The sequence below is a fragment of the Rhinatrema bivittatum genome, chromosome 3 (genome assembly GCF_901001135.1).
Source record: "Rhinatrema bivittatum chromosome 3, aRhiBiv1.1, whole genome shotgun sequence".
In the NCBI taxonomy this organism is placed as follows: Eukaryota; Metazoa; Chordata; class Amphibia; order Gymnophiona; family Rhinatrematidae; genus Rhinatrema; species Rhinatrema bivittatum.
Window position 1 is genome coordinate 520,550,631 of NC_042617.1, and position 27,950 is coordinate 520,578,580.

The window sequence follows — 27,950 nt, forward strand, 5'->3', positions numbered from 1 at the left end:
CCTCCCTCCCCCATGGCTGTCCCTGCTGTTTGAATCCTTTTTTAATTCAAATCCATTCCAATTCCGATTCTTCATTGTCGGAATGTCCAAATCATGGAACTGTTCTCTGTGATGCCATCAGTGTAAATGTTATTTTCACTGTCTCTATCTGTTGAATCATCATCCATGCTGATTTAGCTTTCACTTCATAGATGTCATGTTCTGATCCATCCATAATATTGCTAATGCCATATTTCAGGAATGACTTCTCTACCATTTCTGGAGGAATTGACTTCCAGGCATCCTTTACCTATGCTACCAAATCAATGCCTGGTTTCATCAGGTTCCCTCCTTTCATTAAATTTGCTTGACTGGAACACATCCATCATTACCACATATGCCACAATTGGATCTTGAACGGCTTGTTGAGACAGACATCTAAAGGCTGGAACAATGATATCAGACCTTCTGGAACCACTGCTAATGGGATCACCATTTTCTTTGCATCGTCCTTCACATCCTCTGTTTATATGTGCACGGAACATATTGTGCACCAATAGTGATCGTCATTTTCTTAGCCTCATGCCTGGTTGCCTACCTCACACATCGCACAACCACCATTTCGTTCTTTCCTCATCCATCCAGCTTTTAGGATGAACCCGAACAGTTATGCCTGCTGGAAGTTTTAGGTTCTTTGGCATTGTTTTCCTCTTGAATATTACCACCAGACGCAGTTTTGTGCCATCTGCTAGGCAAGACAGGACACCGTGAAATGGGTCTTTTCATGACCAGTTGCTTTTACAAGTATGGTTTTCTCACCAATTCCAGCTACAGTGCTATTGCCAGGCATATCAAATGTCATAGGCATTTCATCCATATTACCAATGTTGTTCATATCAAAATAATTCTTTATTCTCTACTGAATAATGAATTTTTGGAAAGAACAGATCTTTTCATCAAGCTCTTTAGGCAGTTTCTGTGAAATCTTTGTGTGCTGACGAAGGCACAATCTATATCAGTTCATGAACAGTGAACACCAACCAGACAATGCTGTGAATTCTTTCAGACCTTCGATCACTGAATATTTTTCTTCTTTTGCCATTTGAGTCACAGTGAAGCCATTCTGTCTGCATTCCATTACCCATAAGAACATAAGAAATTGCCATGCTGGGTCCATCAAGCCCAGCATCCTGTTTCTAACAGAGGCCAAACCAGGCCACAGAAACCTGGTAAGTATCCAAACACCAAGAAGATCCCATGCTACTGATGCCAGTAATAGCAGAGGCCATTCCCTAAGTCAACTTGATTAATAGCAATTAATGGACTTCTCCTCCAAGAACCAACCATTCAAATTCTTTTCCATTCCTTCAAAAGGTGCAATTTTGAAATGTAAGGCTTTCTTTGACTTTGGCATTTCTAGCAGCTTTTCTTTGCTTTTTTCTCCAATTTCTGAGTTTTTCACTAATGTCAAATTCTCTTGCAGCTACATAGTTATTGGTCTCCTTTGCACGTTCTATAGCCTTCAGTTTCATTGATGTGGTGTAAGATGCTCTCTTGTTTTCTTCTCAGCGCTCGTTTTCCTGAGGGTAAAATGTTTTTGTTCTAATGGCTGCTCCTGCTCTCTGAATCCTTCCCCCTCCCGATTCCTTAACTCACCCGCTGCTATCTGGACAACAAAGGCACTTGCTCAGGAATGTTCTTCCTTCTTCACGGTCTCCCAGTGTAGTGGTAGGACAGCCTCTTCCCCATAACTCCTCTGGATCCCTTGCTGTTGCTATGAGGATGGTGACAAACTTCAGTCATTCAGGCATGTCCTCCCTCCTCATCTGCGGTGTCCCAGTGGCACGCTTTGAACCACATGGTTCTAAATGCGCCATTTAGACCCTGGCTTGGGAGCGGAGAAGACATGCCTGCGCAATTGCAAGTGCCGTCGTACCGGCATTATGTGGATTGACCTGTTGATAAGACGATTGTGACTTTAAGGACCGGTTTTGGAGGCAAACATTTTTGACTTATACACGAATAAATATGGCAAATTCATTCTGTATGAAATGTGTAGTAAATTTATAGTAAGGAATGCTAAGATGCACATACTGTTAGGCACGCCCTTCTGGTCCTTTACTGCTGTAAGCAATATGAGGACTCTTGAAGCTGGTGCTGTGGAACCTGAAGCCTGGATTCCCTTGCTGTGTCCTCTGGCATGGGTATAATAGGCTCACCTGCTAGGCTGCCTCAACCAAACCACACCAAGGGCTCACATTTTGTGACAGATGGCTGAAACCATGAGCTAGGTGGACTCGCCCTCAGCTCAAGCCATACCTGGTTCAGCCCACGGAGTCCAGCACCAGCAGGAACAATTCAACCAAATAGTGGGGCTACTCCAGGGTCTGGCCATATGAACAGATGCCATCCAGGCTATCTACTGGCCCCAGCACTCATCGCACTTCCTCCAGCAGCACTGGTCCAGCCTTTAGAATTCATACTACACCTGCTACATTCTCCCAGGTATAAAGGGAACCCCAAGGCCTGTAAAGGCTTTACTAATCAGTGCTTAATGCATTTTGAGCTACAGGCTGTCAACTTTCCTTCTGATCAGAACAAAGTGAGCTATATCTTCTCTCTCTTTGCTGGGTCAGCTCTAGCCTAGGCATCACCCCTACGGGAAAGGAGTGATCCCCTCATAGGATGATGTCCTCAGGCAGTTCTGAAGAATCTTTGAGAGCCAGGTTGGTCCTCTTTGGCAATTACCAAACTGCTCAAGATTAGGCAAGGCACAGAACAGATAGGGACTATGCCATATATTTCTGGACTCTAACCTCAGAACTCCATTGAAGCAATGAAAGTTTGGTCACCATTTTCTAGCAGGGTCTTGCAGAATGGATCAAGGATGAACTGGCTGGTAGAGATCTTACACCCAGCATTGAAGACCCCATTATGCTTACTATCCATGTCAATATCCTCTTCCAAGGGCGAGCCTGGGAGAGAGAAGCTTTTCAGTGGCATTTCAAGCTGGCACCCAAATTCCAGCATTTTGTGACCCTTAACAAGGACACCATGCCTGCCACCTCAACCAAGGAGCCTATGCAACTCAGCTGGATCTGACTGATGGAGGAGGAGAAATGCAGATGTCGATGGCTTAACTTTTGCCTATATTATGCCACTTAGGGGAACTTCACGGCCGATGTCCCAAAAAGGTGGGAGATTTCCCAGCCTAGGGTTCATCAGAGAGACTACATTCTCTTCTCAAATACTTGTCCCTTTCAGCCTTACCTGATATGGTACAGAATTTCACACAGATACAATCCTGGATTCTGGAGCCGGGGACAACTTCATAGAGGAAGCATTGGTACACTAATACAGTCTCCCAATAGTGACCCTCAAGAAACCAGTTATAGATCTCACTCTATGGAGAACCTCTTCCTGGCCATCCTTCCAATGCGACCGCCCCTCATGGTCTGTGCATGGAACCTGAAAAGGTGAAGATCATCCAAGACTGGCCTCAACTGGAGGGTTCAAGGCCTTGCAAAGCTTCTTAGGCTTTGACAACTACTACAGACAACCTCTCCCAGCCCTCATAAAAAAGGACTCAATATCAGGAATTGGCTGCAAGAGGCTGTCCATGCCTTCACCTGCCTTAAGACAGTGTTCCCTCAAGGCCCTTGCTTCCAGCATCTGTACCAGTCAAACCCCTTTATCAAGGAGGTAGATGCCTCTGCATTGTGGTAGGGGCAGCAAAACGATTAAGATGCTTTCATTCCTTGTCTCTTCTATTCCAAGATGTTCACTCCCATGGATTGGAATTATACCATTGGTGGTAGAGAGCTTCTAGCTATTAAACTAGCCTTGGAGGGATGGCTCCTCTTGCTGGAGGGAGCAAGTACATCTGGTCACAATAAAAAAGGACTAAAAGAATCTTCAGTACCTTCAACAAGCCCAACGTTTAAATCCACGACAAGCTCATTGATCCTTATTTTTTTTTTAACAATTTAGATTTTGAACTTAGGTGCCTCCCAGTGGAGAAGAATCAGTGGGCAGATGTAATATCCTGATCCTTTGAGAAAGAAGATCGGCAGGAACCCCCTCACCACATCATTGACCCTGTGAGAATTCTGGTGGCCAATAGCGTCTTTATATCTCTGGGGAAGACAGTTGTTCCTAAACGCAATTGAGAGAAAGTACTTCAATGAGCATATGACTTCTGGCTGGCAGGTCATCGTGGCCTAGCCAAAACACTGGAACTACTCCTTCGCCAATATTGGTGGCCTTGAGTGAGGCAAGATGTTCATTGCTATGTGGAGTTGTGCCTAATTATATGGTTAAGTCCTCTCATGCCCGTCCCGAGAGGCTCTTAAGAACATAAGAACATAAGAAAATGCCATACTGGGTCAGATCAAGGGTCCATCAAGCCCAGCATCCTGTTTCCAACAGTGGCCAATCCAGGCCATAAGAACCTGGCAAGTACCCAAAAACTAAGTCTATTCCATGTTACCATTGCTAATGGCAGTGGCTATTCTCTAAGGGGCGGATTTTCATACTCCGCGAATAGGCCTACTTTTGTTTGCGCTCCAGGCGCAAACAAAAGTACGCTGGATTTTAGTAGATACGCGCGGAGCCGCGCGTATCTGCTAAAAACCTGGATCGGCGCGCGCAAGGCTATCGGTTTTGTATAGCCGGCGCGCGCCGAGCCGCGCAGCCTACCCCCATTCCCTCCAAGGCCGCTCCGAAATCGGAGCGGCCTTGGAGGGAATCCTCTAACGCCCTCCCCTCACCTTCCCCTCCCTTCCTCTACCTAACCCACCCACCCGGCCCTGTCTACACCCCCCCCTTACCTTTCTCCAGGGATTTACGCCTCCCGGAGGGAGAAGTAAATCCCCGCACGCCAGCGGGCCTCCTACGCGCCGGGCCGCGATCTGGGGCGGGTACGGAGGGCGCGGCCACGACCCCGGACCGCCCCGGGCCGTAGCCATGCCCCCGTACCCGCCCCCAAAACGCTGCCGACACGCCCCCGAAACGCCGCAACGACCGGGCCCGCCCCCCGACACGCCCCCGACATGCCCCCGACATGCCCCCCTCGGAGAACCCCGGGACTTACGCGAGTCCCGGGGCTCTACGCGCGCCGGTAGGCCTATGTAAAATAGGCTCACCGGCGCGCAGGGCCCTGCTCGCCTAAATCCGCCCGGTTTTGAGCGGATTTAGGCGAGCAGGGCTCTGAAAATCTGCCCCTTTGTGAACTTAAGAACATAAGAACATAAGAAAATGCCATACTGGGTCAGACCAAGGGTCCATCAAGCCCAGCATCCTGCTTCCAACAGTGGCCAATCCAGGCCACAAGAACCTGGCAAGGTTAGCAGGTAATGGACTTCTCCTTCAAGAACTTATCCAAACCTTTTTTGAACCCAGCTACACTAACTGCACTAACCACATCCTCTGGCAACAAATTCCAGAGTTTAATTGTACATTGAGTAAAAAACAACTTTCTCCGATTAGTTTTAAATGTGCCACATTCTAACTTCATGGAGTGCCCCCTAGTCTTTCTATTATCCGAAAGAGGAAATAACCGATTCACATCTACCCGTTCTAGACCTCTCATGATTTTAAACATCTCTATCATATCCCCCCTTAGCCGTCTCTTCTCCAAGCTGAAAAGTCCTAACCTCTTTAGTCTTTCCTCATAGGGGAGCTGTTCCATTCCCCGTATCATTTTGGTAGCCCTTCTCTGTACCTTCTCCATCGCAATTATATCTTTTTTGAGATGCGGCGACCAGAATTGTACACAGTATTCAAGGTGCGGTCTCACCATGGAGCGATATAGAGGCATTATGATATTTTCTGTTTTATTCACCATTCCCTTTCTAATAATTCCCAACATTCTGTTTGCTTTTTTGAATGCCGCAGCACACTGAACCGATGATTTCAATGTGTTATCTACTATGACGCCTAGATCTCTTTCTTGGATTGTAGCACCTAATATGGAACCCAACATTGTGTAATTATAGCATGGGTTATTTTTCTCTATATGCATCACCTTGCACTTATCCACATTAAATTTCATCTGCCATTTGGATGCCCAATTTTTCAGTCTCACAAGGTCTTCCTGCAATTTATCACAATCTGCTTGTGATTTAACTATTCTGAACAATTTTGTATCATCTGCAAATTTGATTATCTCACTCGTCGTATTTCTTTCCAGATCATTTATAAATATATTGAAAAGTAAGGGTCCCAATACAGATCCATGAGGCACTCCACTGTCCACTCCACTCCCTTCCACTGAGAAAATTGTCCATTTAATCCTACTCTCTGTTTCCTGTCTTTTAGCCAGTTTGCAATCCACAAAAGGACATGACTTTTTACTTTTCCTAGAAGCCTCTCATGAGGAACTTTGTCAAACGCCTTCTGAAAATCCAAGTATACTACATCTACCGGTTCACCTTTATCCACATGTTTATTAACTCCTTCAAAAAAGTGAAGCAGATTTGTGAGGCAAGACTTGCCTTGGGTAAAGCCATGCTGACTTTGTTCCATTAAACCATGTCTTTCTATATGTTCTGTGATTTTGATGTTTAGAACACTTTCCACTATTTTTCCTGGCACTGAAGTCAGGCTAACCAGTCTGTAGTTTCCCAGATCGCCCCTGGAGCCCTTTTTAAATATTGGGGTTACATTTGCTATCCTCCAGTCTTCAGGTACAATGGATGATTTTAATGATAGGTTACACATTTTTACTAATAGGTCTGAAATTTCATTTTTTAGTTCCTTCAGAACTCTGGGGTGTACACCATCCAGTCCAGGTGATTTACTACTCTTCAGTTTGTCAATCAGATCTACCACATCTTCTAGGTTCACCGTGATTTGATTCAGTCCATCTGAATCACTACCCATGAAAACCTTCTCCATTACGGGTACCTCCCCAACTGTTACCAGTTCTCGAAAAGCCCTAGTCCCACATGGTCATGGTCTTTATCACAGACTTTCTTCCCTCTAGTGGATGTACTATCACCTAGGTTGTGGTGGACCGATTCTCAAATGGCTTACTTCATACTGCTCTCTGGAGTTCCTCGGCCCCGGAACTGACTCGTCTTTTCTTTCAACATATCTTTAGACTCCATGGCTTGCTCCAACATATTCTCTCTGACTGGAGTGCAGTTTACGGCAAAATTCTGGAAGAGTCTTTGCCAGAAATTTGGGATTTCTTGGACTTTTGCATACCATTTGCAAACCAATGGGCAGATAGAAAGGACCAATCAGGTTCTTAAAGGGTTCCTAAGGGCTTATGTAAATGAATGACAGGATGACTGGGCTTCTCTACTCCCCTGGGCAGAATTCACAAAAGAGATTCTACAGAGTCATCGTCCTTCAAGCTTGTGTAAGGCCGACACCCATAGGTTCTACTTCAGATTCCATTGGCAGTCCTCTGCCCCACAGCTGATGAGGTGGGCCAAGATTTTGAAGAATTGTGTCAATGGACGCGTCAACTTCTTACCTCGGCTACTGAGAGGTATAAAAAACCAGGCAGACAAATGTTGACCAGCCCCTCACCTTCAGCCAGGAGATATGATTTGGCTAAGCACCAATAATCTTCCCCTGAAAACTTCCACAAAGTTTTTTACCTCACTAAACCTTTTTCTGTCAGTTGCCAGATAGTTCCAGTCACATACCAATTGAAATTGCCACCGACACTCAAGGTACTCAGCATGTTCCACTTATCTCTGATCAAGCCTCTACTCTTGTCTTGACCTTCATGGACCCTTCCCAAGGCAACTGAGATAACTATTGCGTTGCGCCCGTCGGTTGCAGACAGCTACGACCTCTGCTGCTCACCTCTCTTTTCCCTGCTCCAGCGATTCTCAAAGCCATGGCGGCCTCAGCCTGCAAACACCGCCTTCCTCGGCGTTCCCGGGACGGCGTGGGCGAGCCCGTCCACCATTTTGAATCGGGGATTACCTAGGGCACGCGCATGTGCCAGGCCCTCTCTTATTCACGTCATGGTGGAAACCTCGGGGGTATCCCCTCCTCATGATGTAACCCACCAGTGTATTTAATCCATCCAGTCTATGCTTCCTACAAGTTAGCAAGGACTTCCTTCCTGCTTATTCCACTCCTCGTAGAGATGCTTTACTTCAATACTCTGAACTCGTCCCTGAACTCCTGGACTTAGAATGCCTTAGGTACCTGCTCCTCAGGGGCCTTGTCATGTTCTGGCTATCTGCTCCTTGGAGGGCCTTCCTGTCTGGAGATTCCATCTATCCTTGTTCAGGATCCTGTCTAGTTCAGCCTTGTGAGTACTCTTCTCATTTCTACCATCTTGCCGGTACCCCGTGCCTCGTGCCACTGCTATGCTCATCTCAGCTACCTTCATCTTCACTTTGGAGTGAGTTCCATCATCTACCTTGCTCTGCTGACCTCCTGCACCTCTCTGAACTACTACTTGCTGATTCTCGGGTACCCCGCGCTGCGGGCCACTACCAGATCTACCCTGAGAGATGTGTCATTGGGAGAGGAGTTCCTGGTGTATCCCGCTCTGCGGGCCACTACCAGGGATATCATCATTGAGCAACCCTACTACTCTGGACTGTCCTAACTTCACTCGGTAAGTATTGCCCACGTTCCAGTCTAATAAAGTCTCTTACTTCTGTGTCTGTCTCAGCTGAGGCCACGCCTATCGTAGTGAGTCCCCACAGGGCTCCTCCCTGTGGGTGGAGTCAGCTCTCACTACGATCCAGGGTCCACAACCATACCGGATAATAACATATTGAAGAAGAGACAGAGTACGAAGTACAAGACATTCTTGTCTCTAACTATACCCAACATAAACTGCACTATCATCTCCTGGAAGGGATTCGGTCCTGAAGAAAACTATTGGGTACCTGCTTCCAAAATTCAGGCCCACTGTCTCACTCAGGAGTTCATTGCCTCTTCTCATGTAAGCCTAAACCCAGGGCCTTTAGAAGGGGGCTTAGAAAGGGTGGGGGTACTGAAATGTTTAACTGGCCGTGGGAAGCAAATCTGATCAGCAAACCTATGTATTCTGCAGTTTTAAAGGAATCCTTAACCATGTAGGGGCCAGAAGATGAAAGCTGGAGTCTTACCTTAACATCTATAGTTCTACACAAAATCACAAAGTTCACTATCATTAACAAAGTCTTTTTACATTCTAATACTGTATCAGGTTTAACAAAAATAAATCTTTTTTTTTTTTTCATTTTCTTAATAAAAAAAAAAAAAGGGATGAGATAATGTCAGAAATCCATTATATAACTGCAAGAACAAACAGTCACAGAAATAGAGAACACACATACCAAGTTCTCTGCAGAAAGTGAGACTTGGCTCAGATTTCATATAGTCATCCTTTCCTTACCAAAGAAGGGACATGATCAAAGCCCTTTAAACTGCATGACAATGCTGCTCATCAGCAGGGTAAGGGGGCAGGCAAAGAGCTGCACTTTCACCCACGGAGTCAGCAGTCATCCTGAAGCCAGCATATTCAAACATGAGTTGTTTCAAAGGTAAACATGCAAAAGAAATATTTAAAGAAGGTCCAGGGAGATTTTGTGTTGCAGAGTATAATAAAATATTAAATAAGCTCATTTCCTTTTAAACAAAAAAAAAAAAAGTAAGAAAACTCCCAAATTGTCATGGGGGAAAGCACAGTCTGCTTTTTTTTTTTTTTTTTATCTAACCCTGTTCCCAACATACCAGAGGGATTTAGTTTGACTGCATAGAACTCATTTCTTTCTCCATTCTCTCAACTCTGTCTTCCATCAGAGTATTATCCTCACTAGGAAGGCTTTTTTGCTTTCCTAACCCCATTCACCTCCAAAACATTTTGCTGTGGAAAGGAATTTACATAACAAGGGCCTCATGGTATGAGTTGGGGGACTGGGAGGAGGAGGAGGAGGAGGAACACTAAGGAGTAATATAAGGAAATATTTCTTCACAAGAAAAAGTGATAAATGTATGAACAGTTTCACACTCAAGGGAGTGGAAGCCAAACCTGCAATTAAATGGTATATATTGTAGCAATTTTGCAAGCAAAAGTGTACTTACATGTGTAAGCAGGTAATTTTCAAAAGGATTTACATGCTATAAAATTGGGTTTTACATGTGTAAATGCACTTTACCCGTGTAAGTGGGCTTTAGAAAATTGATACAATATATGCCATTGAATTGTCCATAGGTGAAACATGTATAAAAGCACTTTACACACACAGATGGGTCATTCTTTATTGTGCGATGGGCCGTCATCGCGTGGCTTAGGGCCTTATTGCATGCGATACCAGCCGCATCGCGGCGGCAGTATTTAAATCGGGGGAAGGGGATGAGTGTGGACGGGGTTTGGGCGGGGTTGTGGCCCGGTAGCGCAGCAGGCGACAGCGGTAGCGCATTATCGCCGACAGCCCAGTGGGAAACATCACCTTTTCCTGTGCTGTAATAGGGTGATAGTGTGCAGCGTTGCCACGCTGCCGCGATGTGGCCAGCTGCACACTATCACCACCCCCCCCACATACACCTCTTTTCTGGCCATAGTATGTTACATGCATAAAAGTAACTCCTTTTAAAATTCACCTGACTTGTGTGCAAATCCTTTTCAAAATTATCCCTGAAGTGGGTAGGAAGATGGTGGTAAAAAGGCTTCCTCCCATCAAAAATTAGAAAAACAATGTTTTCCAAATCACTCTTTACACCTGGGCAACTACAGGCCCCCACTTTAACTGGGCACAGGGTAAAGCAGCGCCCTGTCTCATTCCCTTCAGGCAGGGGAGATTGCCCTCCTGAGCTACGAGCAGGTCAGGAACAAAAAAAACCCATTTCTCTCAAAAGACAACTCTTCTTCTTTTCCCACCAAGGGCCGCTCCCTCCAGGCCTGTGAGGGCACCAGCAAACCTACTGTCTTTCCTTTTTTTCCTACTTCTGCAGGGGCTGGGGCCTACTGGGATGCACCAGAAAACCCACCTCTCCTTCCAAAAACTGCAGCCAGCCATACCCTGCTCCATGCTCCATCCAGATTATATTGGAGGAGCCGGCCTAATCCCAGCACCCGAGGCAGGGAAGAATCTTAGGGTTGGTCCAAAAAGTGTCAAAACTCTCCCTTGTAGATGGAAAAGTGAAAACATAAGTGGCAAGGGAATGAAGCACCCCTTATATAAATAATAGTATTATATTATCTCTGCCCTTCCCCACCAAAAATACCCCATTTAACAAAGTTTCCCAGCTTGTGATGTTATTTGATTTATATTTTGCTTTTTATCACTTTATAGTGGATTACATTCAGGTACTATATGTATTTTTCTATCCCCAGAGGGCTTACAATCTAATTAGGAGATACATCAAACTGCGATAGGGCTCTAATGAGCATTAAACAGCGAATACTGTACTGTAGAGCCCTATCGTGGTAATATCATGTGATAAACATGATGTTTGGCATAGCCCTGCCCAGATTCCCTTCCCTATTACAATGAGCTGCTTTGCATGCAATTTGCATGCATGAATCTTGCAAATCCATGCAAAGCAGCTCATTAATAGACAATTTCATGTTAACAAATTATCGTGCCTGACTTAGAAAGTGGTCAGCCACAATAAATTCCCTCCTGAGGAATTGTTAAATCTAACCTTGGAGCCCTGAGAGACTAATGCAGGTCCCGAGGCTCCTATGTTAGATTTAAAGGACAGATGCAAATAAAAAAAAAATGCTCAAAAAAAGGAAAAGTGTAGCAGGGGTCACGTCTGATCCCCAGCTCACCCTGGGGCCCCTACCCGAGGTGGGCCCTGATATCCAAAAATAAAATAAAGTAACTCATGTGACAATGGCCAGCACCCCAATGTTTAAAATCAATTGTTGGGGGTATAGTGCCCTGTGGGCCTCACTGTCGGTAGGCATGGTCTCAGAGGCTTAGGACACAACTGTAAGAGAGACTTTATTATAGAGAAAGAGCAGAACCCGAGGAACGGAAACTGCAGTGGAGATACAGTTCTTGAGCAATGGGTATGCCCAGGGTGCTATCTCAGATGTAAGTATCCGATAGTGGTCCACGGAGCAGGACATGCCAGGCAACCTTCTCAGTAGTGAAGCAATTACCTTTGATGTGCAGATCCGGTAGTGGCCCACAGAGCGGGGTACGCCAGACAGCCTTCTCAGTGATGAAGCAATTACCTCAGGTGTGCAGATCCGGTAGTGGCCCGCAGCGCAGGGTATGCCGAGGATGACTGTACAACGATGGTGATGCTGAGGTAGCCAGAGGTACGGAAGTTTAGAAAGTTTCTGAAGAGGTTAAGGCAGCAAACTGCAGCGCAGGGTATGGTGAAGCGAATCCCGCTGAGGAAAGAGCGGTAGTGGCCCGAGGCACAGGGTACACCACAGGGAATCCCAGCAAGGTTTGGTAGAGTTGAAGTACGAAGAAAGTACTCACGAGGCGTGGTTCCAAGGGAAGTCCTAAGAAGTATAACAAACAGGAGTTCAAAGGCAGGAAGGCCCTCCGAGGAGCGGATAGCCTAGGAACGCGGAAGAGCCCCCGAGGAGCGAGTACTCAGTGTTCACACTGCAAGCCAGGAACTGGAACCGATTGTCCAAGAGTAGTGGATTCAGCAACGAGGAAACTCCTTGCTAATTTGTCAGTGCATAGGGCCGGTCTGCTTAAGTACAGGTAGCGAGACTATGTCATCCGGAGGGGACGTCCCCGAGGTTCCCGCCATGAAGTGTACATAGCTGGCCCATGCATGCGCGTGCCTATGTGACTCCAGAAGCAAGATGGCAGTCGGCAGCGCCCATGCCATTCCAGGAACGCCAGAGAGGTTGGCAGTGACTGGCGGAGGCCGCCACTTGTCCTAGAATTGATGGTGTAGCGAAAAAAGAGATGAGCATGAGAGGTCGCAGCCATCTGTGACCGACAGGCGCAACACCCCCATCCCCAAATGTAGGAAAATATCAGTTGGTTTACAGTGGGACAAGGTCTGATCCCTGGACCTTGTCCCCGCCATTTTTTAAAATGGTGCAGACCTGGCCTGGGGCTAGGGGGTACCCTGACCCCTATCACGGGATTTTGGACAACTTTTTAAGGTTTGGGAGTGTGAAAGGGGAGTTTGGGGGGTGGGTGCCCTACTATAAACCAATATTTTCCTACATTTGGGGGCTGGGGGGGGGGAAGGTATTGGGGGCACTATACCCCCAACAATTAGTTTTGAACATAGGGGTTGCAGGGGGACCATGACTACCATGATTTCAAAGGGAGGGGGGGGGGGGAGAATGTTACCATGCAAGATTTTTTTTTAAGTTTTGGGTGTCAGGGCCCCATCGAGTGGTGGCCCCGAGGTGAGCTGGGGGTCAGCCTTGACCCCCCACTACACTTTCTTTTTTTGGCCACAGTGGTTTTTGTTTTTTTTTGTAAGCAGTCGACCATTTTAAGGTGATGGCGATCCCATGAGGTTGGGGGCCACCATTGGGCGTAAAGGTTAGCTAGTTGTGGTATGTTCTGTGGTGTTTCGCTATGAAACTAAACAATACTCCATACATTGGCGATGGTTTTTTCCGGGGAGGGGCCCACTAATATGGTGACAATCCTCCCCATCCCACGATAGTGGGAACCATCCTGTGGGAAAACATTGCAGCTTAGTGCATCTAAGCCTAAGTTTGTACCTGAGGCAATGGAGGATAAAGTGACTTGCCCAAAGTCACAAGGAGTGTCAGTGGGATTTGATCCCTGGTTTGTAGCCCACTGCTCTAACAACTAGTATTAAAGAACAGGATGCAAGTTTTTCCTTTGGCCGTAGGTGCCAAATTGCCTGGCTACAGCTCTGGTTTTGACTGAGCTGAAAAACCCAAAACAGCAGGAGAAAGCTGCTAGGGGGAGGAGAGGGAAGGGGAAGGGAATATGTGAAAAGTCACTGGCCAAAAGATTGCTTAGAATATGCTGTAAAGAACATGAGGTTTTCATTTGTATTTCAGTTGTACAGGGCAGCTGGACATGTATTTCTTGCTGATGTATGCTATGATCCATGTAGGAGAAATAATGACTTTAAAAGAAGCACTTTTGGGGTAGACATTGCTTTTGGTTGAAAGGAAAATGATTTCCATGAAGAGTTTCAACAACTAATAGCACAGATTAATAATAATAATAATAATAATAATAAAATAATAAAAATAATAAGTCTAAATATGCATAGAGAAAAAAACTGTAATGTATTGCAGTTTTAGGAATAGAGGGAAGGGGTATAAAGGAAAAGGAGTGAGATATAACAGAACAGGATGGGGATCTTTAGATATGCTGCTTTTTCAGTGGAAATAAGAGGATCAGGTGGATTTATTCAGAGACTAAGTGGAGAGTCTATAAATAGATATCAGAAAATGCTTTTTCTCAGAGGGAGTGACAAAACTGTGAAATGCACTGCAGTGCATGCAGAATGCTTAACTTACCTTCATTTTAAGTCTAGTCACTCTCTGACCTACATTATTTGCTTTCCTAGGGAAGAAGTCATTTTTTTCAGTCCAATGCATATTCTTATAGATAGGATTTACACATCAGGACCAGTGCGATGGCCAGTTTTATAGGCTGCTTTGACCTTTTCTAGCATGCAGATGTTCTCCATGAGCAGGTTGCAGGCTAGAAAAATAGGTTAGACTTAGCCCTACAGACTTAAAACACATTACCTTCATTGCCATCCTCCAGGAATTGCTCAGTGTTTGTGCTGCCATCCTCCCACCCCTCAATAATTTGTTTAGAAGGGGGCAGGTCACAGGAGTACATACTGAGTGTACTTCTTCCCTTGAGAGTGCACTGCCTTACCCCCACACCCCAGGCAGCCCTCTCGTTCTTCTCCTCCAGTCCCCACCTCACCAAGGTGTAGTCCTGTGTCTCTCCTTCTCCAGTACCCACCCCTCGCTTTGTTCTTTTCTCCCCCAACATTCTTTCTCCTCCTCTCCCCCCATCTTCGACTTCCGTACTCTCCTCCCCCTCTCCCTGCTAGAACCTTCTTTCTGTCCTCCCAAGCCCAAGTTGGGCCTGAAGCTGCTGCTAACTCAGCTGCTGAAAAAAATCCAGTCACCCCAAGTTGTTGGTTTTGTCTAACTTTTTATGAATGCTTTTATTTACAATCATCTTCAATGAACTGCTATACCGTGTAAACCATTACATCAACACTAATAACACTAGTTAAATATATTGGGTCTGAAAATTATAACCACAACCAGACCTCATACAATAGTTTGGAGAGTTTATTTTGCACTTGCTCTCACAATAAAGTATACCACATATACCAAACTTTATGTATGTTTGTGGTTCCTTTGAGATTTTTCAATCATTGGTCATGGTTGTGTGCTCTTATTTCAAAAACATCTTTTTTTTGTTTTTTTAAAAAAATTTTCTTTTCTCTTTTTTTATAAAAAGGTTTTTCACTACATTTTTTATGTTTAAAGAGCTTTAAATATATTAATACCAGCTGTGCATGACACTTATCTTTTAGCTGAGTGATCAAAAAACGCTGAGATCGTGAGCTCTATGCCCGAACGCTGAAACAAACTTTATGCCCGACACGGCTCGTGTTTCTTTGTCGCTTCTTCAGGGGCTTTGCATGGCTAGGTTCAGAAGTACAAAAGTGTACAAAAGTGTTCCCTTCAAATTGCTGCTAGTGTACAAAAAGTGGACACTCTTACTCAAGATTGTAATACCAAACTAGAAGAGCAACAAAGGCATATCCAAGGGCTAGAAGATGGAGCAAAAAAAGGGCTGGACGTACAATCCAGAATAATACAGAAACAATTAGCATTAAATAAAAAAATTGAATTCATGGAAAATCGTCTGAGATGTCTTAATCTCAGACTTTATTTAACACTTTTCTATACCGACCTTCATGAAAAATTTCTCAATTTTCCTAAAGTCATTGGTGAACAGCCTAGGGTGACATTAAGGAGATACTTAACTGAGGTATTGAAAATACCACTAGATAAATTACCATCATTTAACAGAGTTTACTTTCTCCCTTTTCGAAATGTGAGAGGAGGTGATGCTCAACACCATCAACTGAATATACAAAATTTAACACAGTTTCTAGAATCCTCCACAATTGAAATTATGGAGAGAGCTACCCTATTAGTATCATTTGTGTATGAACCAGACCTCAGTTCTGTAATGTGCAGCTATTTTCAAAATTTAGGGGTAAATTTCCATGGTCAATTTATACAGATATTCCCTGACCTAGCCAGACCCAAGCAGGAGAGGAGAGCATCGGGGGCAACATTCCAATTGAAGTTTCCGTGTAAGTGCATTTTGAAATTAAATAGTGAAATTTATGTATATTTTTTCCCTGAGCAATTAAAAATGTTCTTAGATTCTCGTAAAAGGATGCTCTCTTCCTCCTCCCCTCAAGTAAGTCCCATTAACCAGGTATAAGAGAAAATTTGGGTTGGTGCATGACAATGCTATTTCTTTGTTTAGTTTTCTTCTAAATTGCTCCTTTATCTTATTTGTCTCCTACTTCCTATTCCCAGCAAATAGTGGTCTAGGTAAAAAATGATTGTTTCTATGAAAATTAATGTATTTTTGTTAAGCAATTTTCTTTGTTTCTGTGCAAAGTATGTGACTTTGTAATAATTTGAGAAAATTTAATAAATAATAAATAATTAAAAAAAAAACCAGTTTGGACAAGTTTCTGGAGGAAAAGTCTATAAACCATTATTAAGGTGGAGTTGAAGAAATCCACTGCTTATCACTGGGAATCTTCTGAAAGCCAAGTACCTCATTCCTGAATCTTCTGAAAGACTGGTACCCCGCGGCAAGCCATGTCGTGGTCCGCGACCAGCCCCATGGGCGGGCTGAGTAGGGTGCTTCATGATGCAAGCCTTGTACCTCGTTCCTGAGTCTTCTGAAAGCCTTGTACCTCATTCCGGAAGTCTACGTCTGTGCATCCTAGTACCTCATTCCTGAAGTCTACGTCTGTGCATCCAAGTACCTCGTCCCTGAGTCTCGTCTGAATCTCCATCTTCCAGTCTTCGCTGCCCTGGCCTCCATCCGGCCTGCTGCTTCTTGCCATACCCTGCGGCAGGTCCGAAAGGGCTTGGAATGGTCAGAGGACTGTTCATAAGACCATCATTGCGTTGTTGGTCTTCCGAAGCGTGCAGGTCTGGAGGAGGGTCAGTATCTCCAGTCTTCAGTCCAGCCTCGCTCCCATCCAGCCCATGCTCGGGCATGCCTCGCCTACCGCGGCACCTCTTCGGAGTTCCTCTGAGATAGAGCCGTGGCCCAAGAACACACACCTCTTGGAAAGTGGGACCGCTCTCCTAGCGCTCCACAACAGTTACCACTGCCCCAAATATTTTTTGAGCGTTTGTTCTGATTGCCTTGTTTAAAAATACCATGTTGGAAGCCCAGACCAGATATATTCCACACATTACAAAAGGTGGAAAGAATGCTAAACTGCTGACATGGCTAAAAGGTGAGGTGAAAGAGGCTATTATAGCTAAAAGAACATCCTTCAAAAAAAATGAAAAACTGAAACACATATCCAGATGAAGAAAACAGAAAACAGCATAAGCACTGGCAAGTCAGATGCAAAGCATTGATAAGAAAGTCAAAGAGAAATTTGAAAAGAAGCTTGCCATGGAAGTAAAGATTAATAAGAACCTAAGAACATAAGAAAATGTCATACTGGGTCAGACCAAGGGTCCATCAAGCCCAGCATCCTTTTTCAAACAGTGGCCAATCCAGGCCATAAGAACCTGGCAAGTACCCAAAAACTAAGTCTATTCCATGTTACCATTGCTAATGGCAGTGGCTATTCTCTAAGGGGCAGATTTTTAAAAAGTACGCTGGATTTTATAAGATACGTGCGTAGCCGCGCGTATCTTATAAAATCCGGGGTCGGCACGCGCAAGGGGGTGCACATTTGTGCAACCTGTGCGCGCCGAGCCCAGCGCGGCCTGCCTGTTCCCTCCGAGGCCGCTCCGATTTCGGAGCGGCCTCGGAGGGAACTTTTCTTCACCCTCCCCCCACCTTCCCCTCCCTTCCCCTCCCTTCCCCGGCCCTATCTAACCCCCCCCTTAACTTTGCGTGCATCGGCTGGCAGCCCCGCTCCGTCCTCCGGTCCCAGGGGCTGGTCCGGAGGCCTCGACCACGCCCCCGGGCCGGTACCACGCCCCCGGGCCCGCCCCCGAAATGCCACGGCACGCCCCCGAAACGCCGCATCGTTTCGGGAACGCCCCGGACACGCCCCCTCCCTCCCCTTTTCGAAAGCCCCGGGACTTACGCGCATCTCGGGGCTTTACGCGCGCCGGCGGCCTATGCAAAATAGGCGCGCCGGCACACGCGGGCCTTTTAAAATCCGCCCCTAAGTGAACTTAATAACAGGTAATGGACTTCTCCTCCAAGAACTTATCCAATCCTTTTTTAAACACCACTATACTAACTGCACTAACCACATCCTCTGGCAACAAATTCCAGAGTTTAATTGTGCACTGAGTAAAAAAGAACTTTCCCCGATTAGTTTTAAATGTGCCCCATGCTAACTTAATGGAGTGCCCCCTAGTCTTTCTACTATCCGAAAGAATAAATAACCGATTCACATCTACCAATTCTCGACCTCTCATAATTTTAAACATCTCTAACATATCCCCCCTCAGCCGTCTCTTCTCCAAGCTGAAAAGTCCTAACCTCTTTAGTCTTTCCTCATAGGGGAGCTGTTCCATTCCCCTTATCATTTTGGTAGTCCTTCTCTGTACCTTCTCCATCGCAATTACACCTTTTTTGAGATGCGGCGACCAGAATTGTACACAGTATTCAAGGTGCGGTCTCACCATGGAGCAATACAGAGGCATTATGACATTTTCCGTTTTATTCACCATTCCCTTTCTAATAATTCTCAACATTCTGTTTGCTTTTTTGACTGCCGCAGCACACTGAACCGACAATTTCAATGTGTTATCCACTATGACGCCTAGATCTCTTTCTTGGGTTGTAGCACCTAATATGGAACCCAATATTGTGTAATTATAGCATGGGTTATTTTTCCCTATATGCATCACCTTGCACTTATCCACATTAAATTTCATCTGCCATTTGGATGCCCAATTTTCCAGTCTCACAAGGTCTTCCTGCAATTTATCACAATATGCTTGTGATTTAACTACTCTGAACAATTTTGTGTCATCTGCAAATCTGATTATCTCACTCGTCGTATTTCTTTCCAGATTATTTATAAATATATTGAAAAGTAAGGGTCCCAATACAGATCCCTGAGGCACTCCACTGTCCACTCCCTTCCACTGAGAAAATTGTCCATTTAATCCTACTCTCTGTTTCCTGTCTTTTAGCCAGTTTGCAATCCACGAAAGGACATCGCCACCTATCCCATAAAAACTCTTTCAAGTAGATTTGAGGCAGAAAGCCTATGAGGGAGTCAGTTGGACCATTAGATGAACAAGGGGTAAAAGAAACACTTAGGGAAGACAAGGACATAGCAGAGAGATTAAATGAACTCTTTGCTTTAGTCTTTACTGAGGAAGATATAAGGGAGATACCCATGCCAGAAATGATATTCAAAGTTGAAGATTCAGAGAAACTGAAACAAATCACAGTGAATCTCTGTATTGCTCCATGGTGAGACCGCACCTTGAATACTGTGTACAGTTCTGGTTGCTGCATCTCAAAAAAGATATAGTTGCGATGGAGAAGGTACAGAGAAGGGCAACCAAAATGATAAAGGGGATGGAACATCTCCCCGATGAGGAAAGGTAGAAGAGGTTAGGGCTGTTCTGCTTGGAGAAGAGACGGCTGGGGGGGGGGGGGGTGGGTATGATAGAGGTCTTTAAGATCATGAGATGTCTTGAACGAATAGATGTTAATCAATTATTTACACTTTCGGATAATAGGAAGACTAGGGGGCATTCCATGAAGTTAGCAAGTAGCACATTTAAGACTAATCGGAGAAAATTCTTTTTCACTCAATGCACAAGTAAGCTCTGGAATTTTTTGCCAGAGGATGTGGTTAATGCAGTTAGTGTAGCTGGGTTCAAAAAAGGTTTGGTAAGTTCTTGGAGGAGAAGTCCATTAACTGCTATTAATCAAGTTTACTTAGGGAATAGCCACTGCTATTAATTGCATCAGTAGCATGGGATCTTCTTGGAGTTCGGATAATTACCAGTTTGGAAACAGGATGCTGGGCTTGATGGACCCTTAGTCTGACCCAGCATGGCAATTTCTTATGTTCTTATGAATTTGGAAGATGTAATATGGCAAATTGACAAATAAAAAGCAGCAAATCACCTTGACCAGATGGTATACATTCGAGAGTTTTGAAAGAACTGAAAAATGAAATTGCAGACATACTATTAGTAATTTGTATATTATCTTTAGAAGCATCTGTAGTAGTGGAGGAGTAGCCTAGTGGTTAGAGCAGTGGGCTATGAACCAGGAGACCAGGGTGTGAGTCCTGCTGTCACTCCTTGTGACCTTGGGCAAGTCACTTTACCCTCCATTGCCTCAAGTACAAACTTAGGGGGTCATTCTCTAAAGGGATTGCACGCAAAAAGGGATTTTTTGAGTGCTATACCTAAATTGGGGCGGGTTCTGGGCAGCGTCTGCTCCAGAGGGGGAGGAGTCAGGGCGGCACCGGGGCCAACACTGCAAAAATATCACTGACAGCGAAAGGTAAGGACCCTTATCGCTGCCAGTTTCGCACCAAATAACTGCACCTTTTATGGTGTATTTATTCAGTATGAAAGCCGGCCAGCACCGCAGTGGTGTGATGGCTGTCACTTTTGCAGGCCTGCCCCCCCGCTTCGTCCCCCGCCCTCCGTTACTGCCGGATTCTCTAAGGTCTGCAACCTTAGAGAATCCAGGCCTTAGATTGTAAGCCTTCTGGGGATAGGAAATACTTACAGTACCTGAATGTAATCCACTTTGAAGCTCTGCAAAAAGTGGAATATAAATCTAAATTAAAAAAAAAAAAAAGTCATTGTGGATTGGGAATTGGTTAAAAAATAGAAAACAGAGGGTAGGCTTTCTCAATGGAGAAAGGTGAATAGTAGAGTTTCCCAGGGATCTGTTCAGGGACCACTGCTTTTTAATATATTTATAAATGACTTGGAAATGGGAACAACGAGAAGTCATCAAATTTTCAGATGAAATAAAATTATTCAAAGTTGTTAAATCACAAGAGGATTGTGAGAAATTTGAATGAGAACCTTGCAAGACTGGGAGACTGGGCACGCAAATGCGCAGTGACATTTAATGTGAACAAGTGCAAAGTGATGCACTTGTTGAAGAGCAGTCTAAATTATAGCTACACTATGTAAGGTTCCACATTAGGAGCCACCACTCAGAAAAAAGATCTTGGTGTCATTGTGGACGATATAGTGAAATTATCTGCACAGTGTGCAGTGACAGTCAAGAAAACAAATAGAATGCTAGGAATGGAAAATAAAACAGAAAATATTATCATGCCTTTGTATCTCTCCATGGGGCGACCACATCTAAAAAAAAAATAGCAGAATTAGAAAAGTTACAGAGAAGGGTGACAAATGTTAAAGGGGATGGAGCAATTCACCTTTGAAGAACGGCTGAAGAGTTTAGGGCTCTTCAGCTTGGAGAAGAGATGATTGAGGGGAGATATGATGGAGATCTATAAAATGAGTGGAATAGGTAAACACAAATTGGTGGCATGCAATGAAGTTACCAAGTAGTCCATTTAAAACAAATAGAAGAACATATTTTTTCACTCAATGCATAATTCAGCTCTGGGATTCACTGCCAGATGCCATGGTGAAAGCTATTAGTGTAGCTAGGTTTAAAAAAGGTTTGGATAAGTTCCTGGAGGAAAAGTCCATCTCAACCATTAAGGTGATCTTGGGAAAATCCACTGCTTATCCCTGGGATAAGCAGCATGGAATCTGTTTACCTTTTGGGATCCTGCCAGATACTTGCGAGCTGGATTGGCTACTATTGGAAACAGGATACTGGGCTTGATGGATCTTTGGCTGACCCAATATGGCAAATCTTTTGTACTTATGGGAGATAAATCATAACCAGTCAAAAATATTTGGCAGATGTAGCTGACTCTGTTTTCAAGATTCATAAAGAGGTGTGGTTAGCATGCACTGCCTACACTAATTCCAAATATATCTCATGGATATCCAAGAAACCAGATCCTTTTGTGGTTCTTCAGGACCAGAGCTGATCATTTCTGATATATGGTGGGCATGGTATACCTTACATTTTGATTCAGTAAGACCTGAAAAACTGTTCAGATTTGGGCTTGAATAGTATTGAAATAGGTCATCTCCAAGGAATACTAGGTACTGCAGAAAGTCCTGCTGTTGGCCCAGGAGATGGCAGTTTTCTCTCTCAGCCAGCATAGAATCAGAGCACCATTACTATATATTGCTAAGAAATAATATTTTATTGCATGTCAAGGTGTGGTCCTCTTTTGTGGACATAAAGATATGTCGCAGCACTTTTCACAAGAAGGGTAATATACATTTTACTCATCTAATTTGTTCCATAGTATTAATACTGACAACAGGGCAAACTTAATCTGGGATTTCTAATTATTCTTTTAACCCTCTTCAAGTTAAAAACAGCTGACTACAGAAAGAAATGTAGAGAAATATATGCAGAGCTGGAGAAGAATATATAGTCCAATATAACCTGTATTTAATAGATCTTCCATTCTTACATGGTAACTTAGTAATGATGGCAGAAAAAGACTAAAACGGTCCATCCAGTCTGCCCAGCAAGCTTCCCAAGGTAGTAACTGCTGCTCCGTGCAGGCTACCCCCATGTTTTTCTTAAGGGCAGTAACTGCTGCTCCATGCCAGTTTAGCTTTTTTATTTATTCCCATCCTCTAGCCTTTTAGGGATCCCTTCCACAGTGTTTAGCCCATGCCCCTTTGAAATCCCTCACAGTTCTAATCTTCACCATCTCCTCCGGAAGGGCATTCCAGCATCCACCACCCTCTCAGTGAAGAAATATTTCCTGACATTAGTTCTAAGTATTCCTCCCTGGAGTTTCAAATTGTGACCCCTAGTTCTACTAAATTGTTTCAAATTGTTTCCTTGATTGGACTAGCAGATCGAACCCTTACATACTGCTGCCTAATAATATGCTCCAAAAGTAGTAAAAAAATAATCCTCATTTATTTTTAGGCACTATGAGTATCCTGGATGGAAATCTTGGTTTTATACCCTGCCATACATATGATCTATGTTTTAAGCTTGGTTGTTTGTAAAAGTTATTTTCTTGTAAGAAGCATCCTAAACAGAAAAGCCTGGGCGCTATGTTCATTTTATAGACGGATGCCTCCTCTACCTAAGACCTGCATCACATCAAGATGCTGGAGCAGAAGGTGCCCGACCCAATGTCGTATCTGGGAACTTAAGGGATTTGCTTATCGTGAGATTAGTTGGGGATGGGGTTGTGGAATTAGCGCTTATCTCCCCAGTGATTTTTAAGCCCTATCATGTATACCAGAAAATGCTAACATCCCACTTCTTCCAACTCCTAAATTTTTCCTTCCCTTACTCCCCTCTCCATTACTCTTTTCCCATTTGACGTTTCACTTATCTCTCTTATGTGCACTTGTGCTTCCCTTCCTCTGCATAGACCCCTGATTTTCCTTCCCTGTTTCCCTTTGCCTTTCTCCCTTTCCCCTATGCTTTCTGTCCTTTCCCTCCCTTCCCCCATACACCTCTATTTTTTCCTTCTCTATCCATATGATTTTCTGTTCTTCTCTCCTACATATACTTTTCTTTCTCTCCTATTCCTTTCTGACTGTCCTTTTCTCTCCCTCTTCTATACTATTCTTTTTTCTCCTCCCTTCACGTCCTTTTGTTTGTCCTGCTGTGTCCTTATGTCTTTGTCCCCCTCAATATGGCTCGTCTCCTTTAATCCCCTGTGCCCTTCGCCTTCCTTCCCCTCTGTCTCTATGGCCTCCTCCTCCTCCTTCCTTCCCTAAGTTCCAGTATCCTTCACTCCCTCTCCATTATCTCGTCCTTTCTATACAAAGAAAAACCTGCTGTGACTTTCAATCTCATAAAACCTGCACAGGAGATGAAGGTCCTGTCTGTTGCATATGTTACTGAGGCACTGCTCATACTGAAAGGGAGGGAGAGAGGCAGAGGAAAGAGGAGGAAGGACACTGAGGCAACTTTTTTCTTTTTTTTAAGTTCCTGCTTGGACCCTGGAGATCTTAGGAACGCTTCTGGAAAGTCAGAGCTTGAGTTTAAAACTGAAAGAGTCTAGTTAAACGTGAAGCGTTTCCAAGTATCTCCAGATTCTTTGGGAAATTAGTCTGATGCCACAGAGGTGCATCTGAATTCCAAAATATTTTAGTAATTTAGTCCATCCTGTATATTTATAAAGAGATGCAAAATTGAAAAGATTTTTAATTGTCTAATCTCATGTCTCAAGATTTCTCAGAATGTATTTTCAAATCTGAGATTCTTTCAAACATTGATATAACATTCAATAACTTTGGAACAGAATGACTCAGGATGATAACAATAGTACAATGTCACCAGCAAAGAGGGACAATTTATGGTTTCCTGAGTCAATATCAAAACCATCCGTATAATAAAGGAGCATCAGAATTACACAACTGGGCCAAACCAAAGGTCAATCTAACCCTGCATTCTGACTGACAGTGGCAAGCAATAACCACTCAAAGGAAATGGACAAGATGAAATAGAGAATGCGTTGCATTATTCATCCTCACAGAATTCCCTTCCTTTTTCTTTTTTTCCTAAAGGCAACTTTACAATGATAGACTCTTCTACTACTGCCTTGGAGGCATACCTCAGAAAGTGAGGTGACATGTCTTGCCTGTTATTCAGTTATAAATGTTCTTTAGAGTTTGTGGCAACAGTGTTTGTTATTTAGGATACTGCAATAGGATGGTATTGGGTTTCAGAAATAAGATTTGTCCTAAGCCTTTTCTAATTATAAAAGTATTGGTAAGGGAGCCTGGCCAGAAATAGTAACATAATATGAGGGCAGGCTGGAGCTGCCCTAGAAAATATATCAGAGCCTCAAGGACCCAGATTACAATAGATCCATGCATCTGATAGCCATTTTTTTTAATCATCATATTCAAAGTTTTCAAGGAATCAGATAGAGCCCTGGTTGGGAGTGTGTGGAGGTGGGGTAAGAATTTAAGAACATGCCATACTGGGTCAGACCAAGGGGCCATCAAGCCCAGCATTCTGTTTCCAACAGAGGCCAAACCAGGCCACAAGAACCTGGCAAGTACCCAAAAACTAAGTCTTTCCCATGCTACTGATACTAATAATAGCAGAGGCTATTTTCTAAGTCAACTTAATTAATAGCAGGTAATGGACTTCTCCAAGAACTTATCCAAACCTTTTTTAAACCCAGTTACACACATCCCCTGTCAACAAATTCCAGAGTTTGTGCGTTGGGTGAAAAAGAACTTTCTCGATTAGTAGGGTAGGGCAGTGGGGTTAGAAGCGCTGGAGAAGGGAAGGAGGTGATTAGATTTATACTATTCATTCATTCATTCATTCATTCATTCAAAAGTTTGTATCACTTTCCTAGATCGAAGGACCCTGAAAAAATTGATTATTTCAGGAACTGTGAAAAAGTGATTTTCCATTTGAATTGGCCAGCAGAGTTTGAATCACAGCCCAATTACTCATGACTGAATACATAACTCAGGAGAGGCAGTACTTGTGAGAAGCCTCCTTTGGCACAAGGAAGATGTATTTTTTGTAAGTACGTGATGTGGGTTTTAGCACATTTAAGTGGCCCTAGTTTCTTTTTCATTTGTTGGGGGTTGTGGGGGGGGGGGGGGGAGAGAGAGAGACTATATAGCCTATTTAATTCTAAGTGAAAGTAACTTGTTGTTCTGGGTTTTCTGGTAAGATGTATTGATATTGACAATAGGTCAAGTTCTACCTGCAGTTAGACAATAGGTGGCAGCAGTGACCATTCAATATACAGTACTGCCCTCAAGGCCCAGAATGGGAAAAAGTTCTTTTTGAGTGAGGGCCATATACTGCCATGTGTTCCATTTTTAGATGTCCAAAACTGCTTGAGATGAATATAAACTTTAAGAAACAAAAAAAAAAGGTAGCTACTATAAACGATCTGTAAACTCATAACTTAGCACAAGCCCAACAAGTAGGCCGACTACTAGAAAATGTATACAAAACTCCAAGCAATAAACAACATCACACATCCCTTAAGGGATTTATTTAACTTATACTAAAAACTTGGCTTTTCAAAAAAGCATTTCCAAGCCTTGAATAAACCTCCACTCATCAACACAAACTCGTATGCAACAACTGGATCTAAATAAGAATCCACCCACCATAAACTTACACTCATTATTACTTGCTGAGTTTTTATCATATCATCACCATGCACTACTGTGTCATATTTATTCTTTTGGTTACTTATTTTACTGTTTCATATTTATGTACCGTCACATTTATTCACATAGGCTTATTTATTTACTCTGCTATACTATTACATTAATTGGATGAAATGTAAATATTGCATTGTTCAACCTCTCCCCTCTTCCAGTTCCAAGTTAATTTTCCCTGTTTTATTGTAACTTTCTCACACCCTGTAATTGATTCACTGTATTTAAAGTTCACAGTTTTATTGGGAATATTGTTTATTACGTTACGCTATGCTTTACACACATTGTTATTTGTAAACCGGGTTGATGTGATGCCTGTCATGAAACTCGGTATAACAAAAATAATAAATAAATAAATCAATCAATCAATCAATCAATCAATCGGACAGCTTCCTCTTGCTCCTTTGGGCTTCCAGCCCAATCGAAACCAGGGCTGGCATTCTGCTACCATGATTCTTCATTGGCAACTTCCTGGGGACTCCCCCACCCTAACATATCGGGTCTGGTCATTGCAGCCATGGTCCTTAGCCAAGGGCCATTTGAGGCCCTCCATGGAAAAGTACATGGCAGCCAAGGAAGGATATTTTCGCTGTTGCCCATGAGAAGCTCTCCTTTTCTATTGACAGATGTTTATGTTATAGAAAGGCTCAACCATTTTACAAAATCACTTTTATTTTGTTGTACATATATTTATAGAAATAATCAACTCTTCTAGCAGGGTGCTGTTTCACAGTGCACACAGTCACCAAGCTGTGCTTCAAACAATTGGGAAAAAACCCTATATTCCAAATTTTAAATCACAGCTTCAAGGGACTATGATTTTGGGTTGGTCTGTTTGAGCAGCCCTGCTTGCTGCTGTCAGGCTGGAAGCCCTTGCAGTACAAACACTCTGGGAATGGTGTCTCAATGCTGGTTTATTGTTAAACTAGCCGTTAAGCCTGTTAAAACAGGCCGGCACGGTTAGAGCTGCTCTGTTCTCCACAACTTCCCTTTTCCTTCCATCCCCTCCCACCTCCTTCACAACCCCTTCCCTCTCCCAGCCCTCCTCCACCACTCTTTTTTCTCTTCTCCAGAACTTCTTACCCTTCCCACTTGTTCAGTCACATCCTCTTCCCTTTTCCTTCCCCTCTCACCTTCCCCTTCCACCCTCTCCCTCAGCCCTCCTCCACTCCCTCTTTTTCTCTACTCCACTTTACTCTTCCCACTTACTCACATCCTCTTCCTTCCATCCCTTCTCATCTTCCCTTTCCTTCCCCTCCCACCTCAACCCCTTCCCTCTCCCTCAGCCCTCCTCCACTCCCTTTTTCTGTACTCCACTTTACCCTTCCCATTTACTCACATCCTCTTCCTTTCCCTCCCACCTCCTCCACAACCCCTTCCCTCTCCCTCAGCCCTCCTCCACACCCTCTTTTTCTCTACTCCACTTTACCCTTCCCACTTACATCCTCTTCCTTCCATCCCTTCTCATCTTCCCTATCCCTCCCTCCTCCTCCACAACCCATTCCTTCTCCCTCAGCCCTCCTCCACTCCCTTTTTCTGTATTCCACAACTTTACCCTCCCCACTTACATCCTCTTCCTTCCCCTCTCCCTTCCTCCACAACCCTGTCC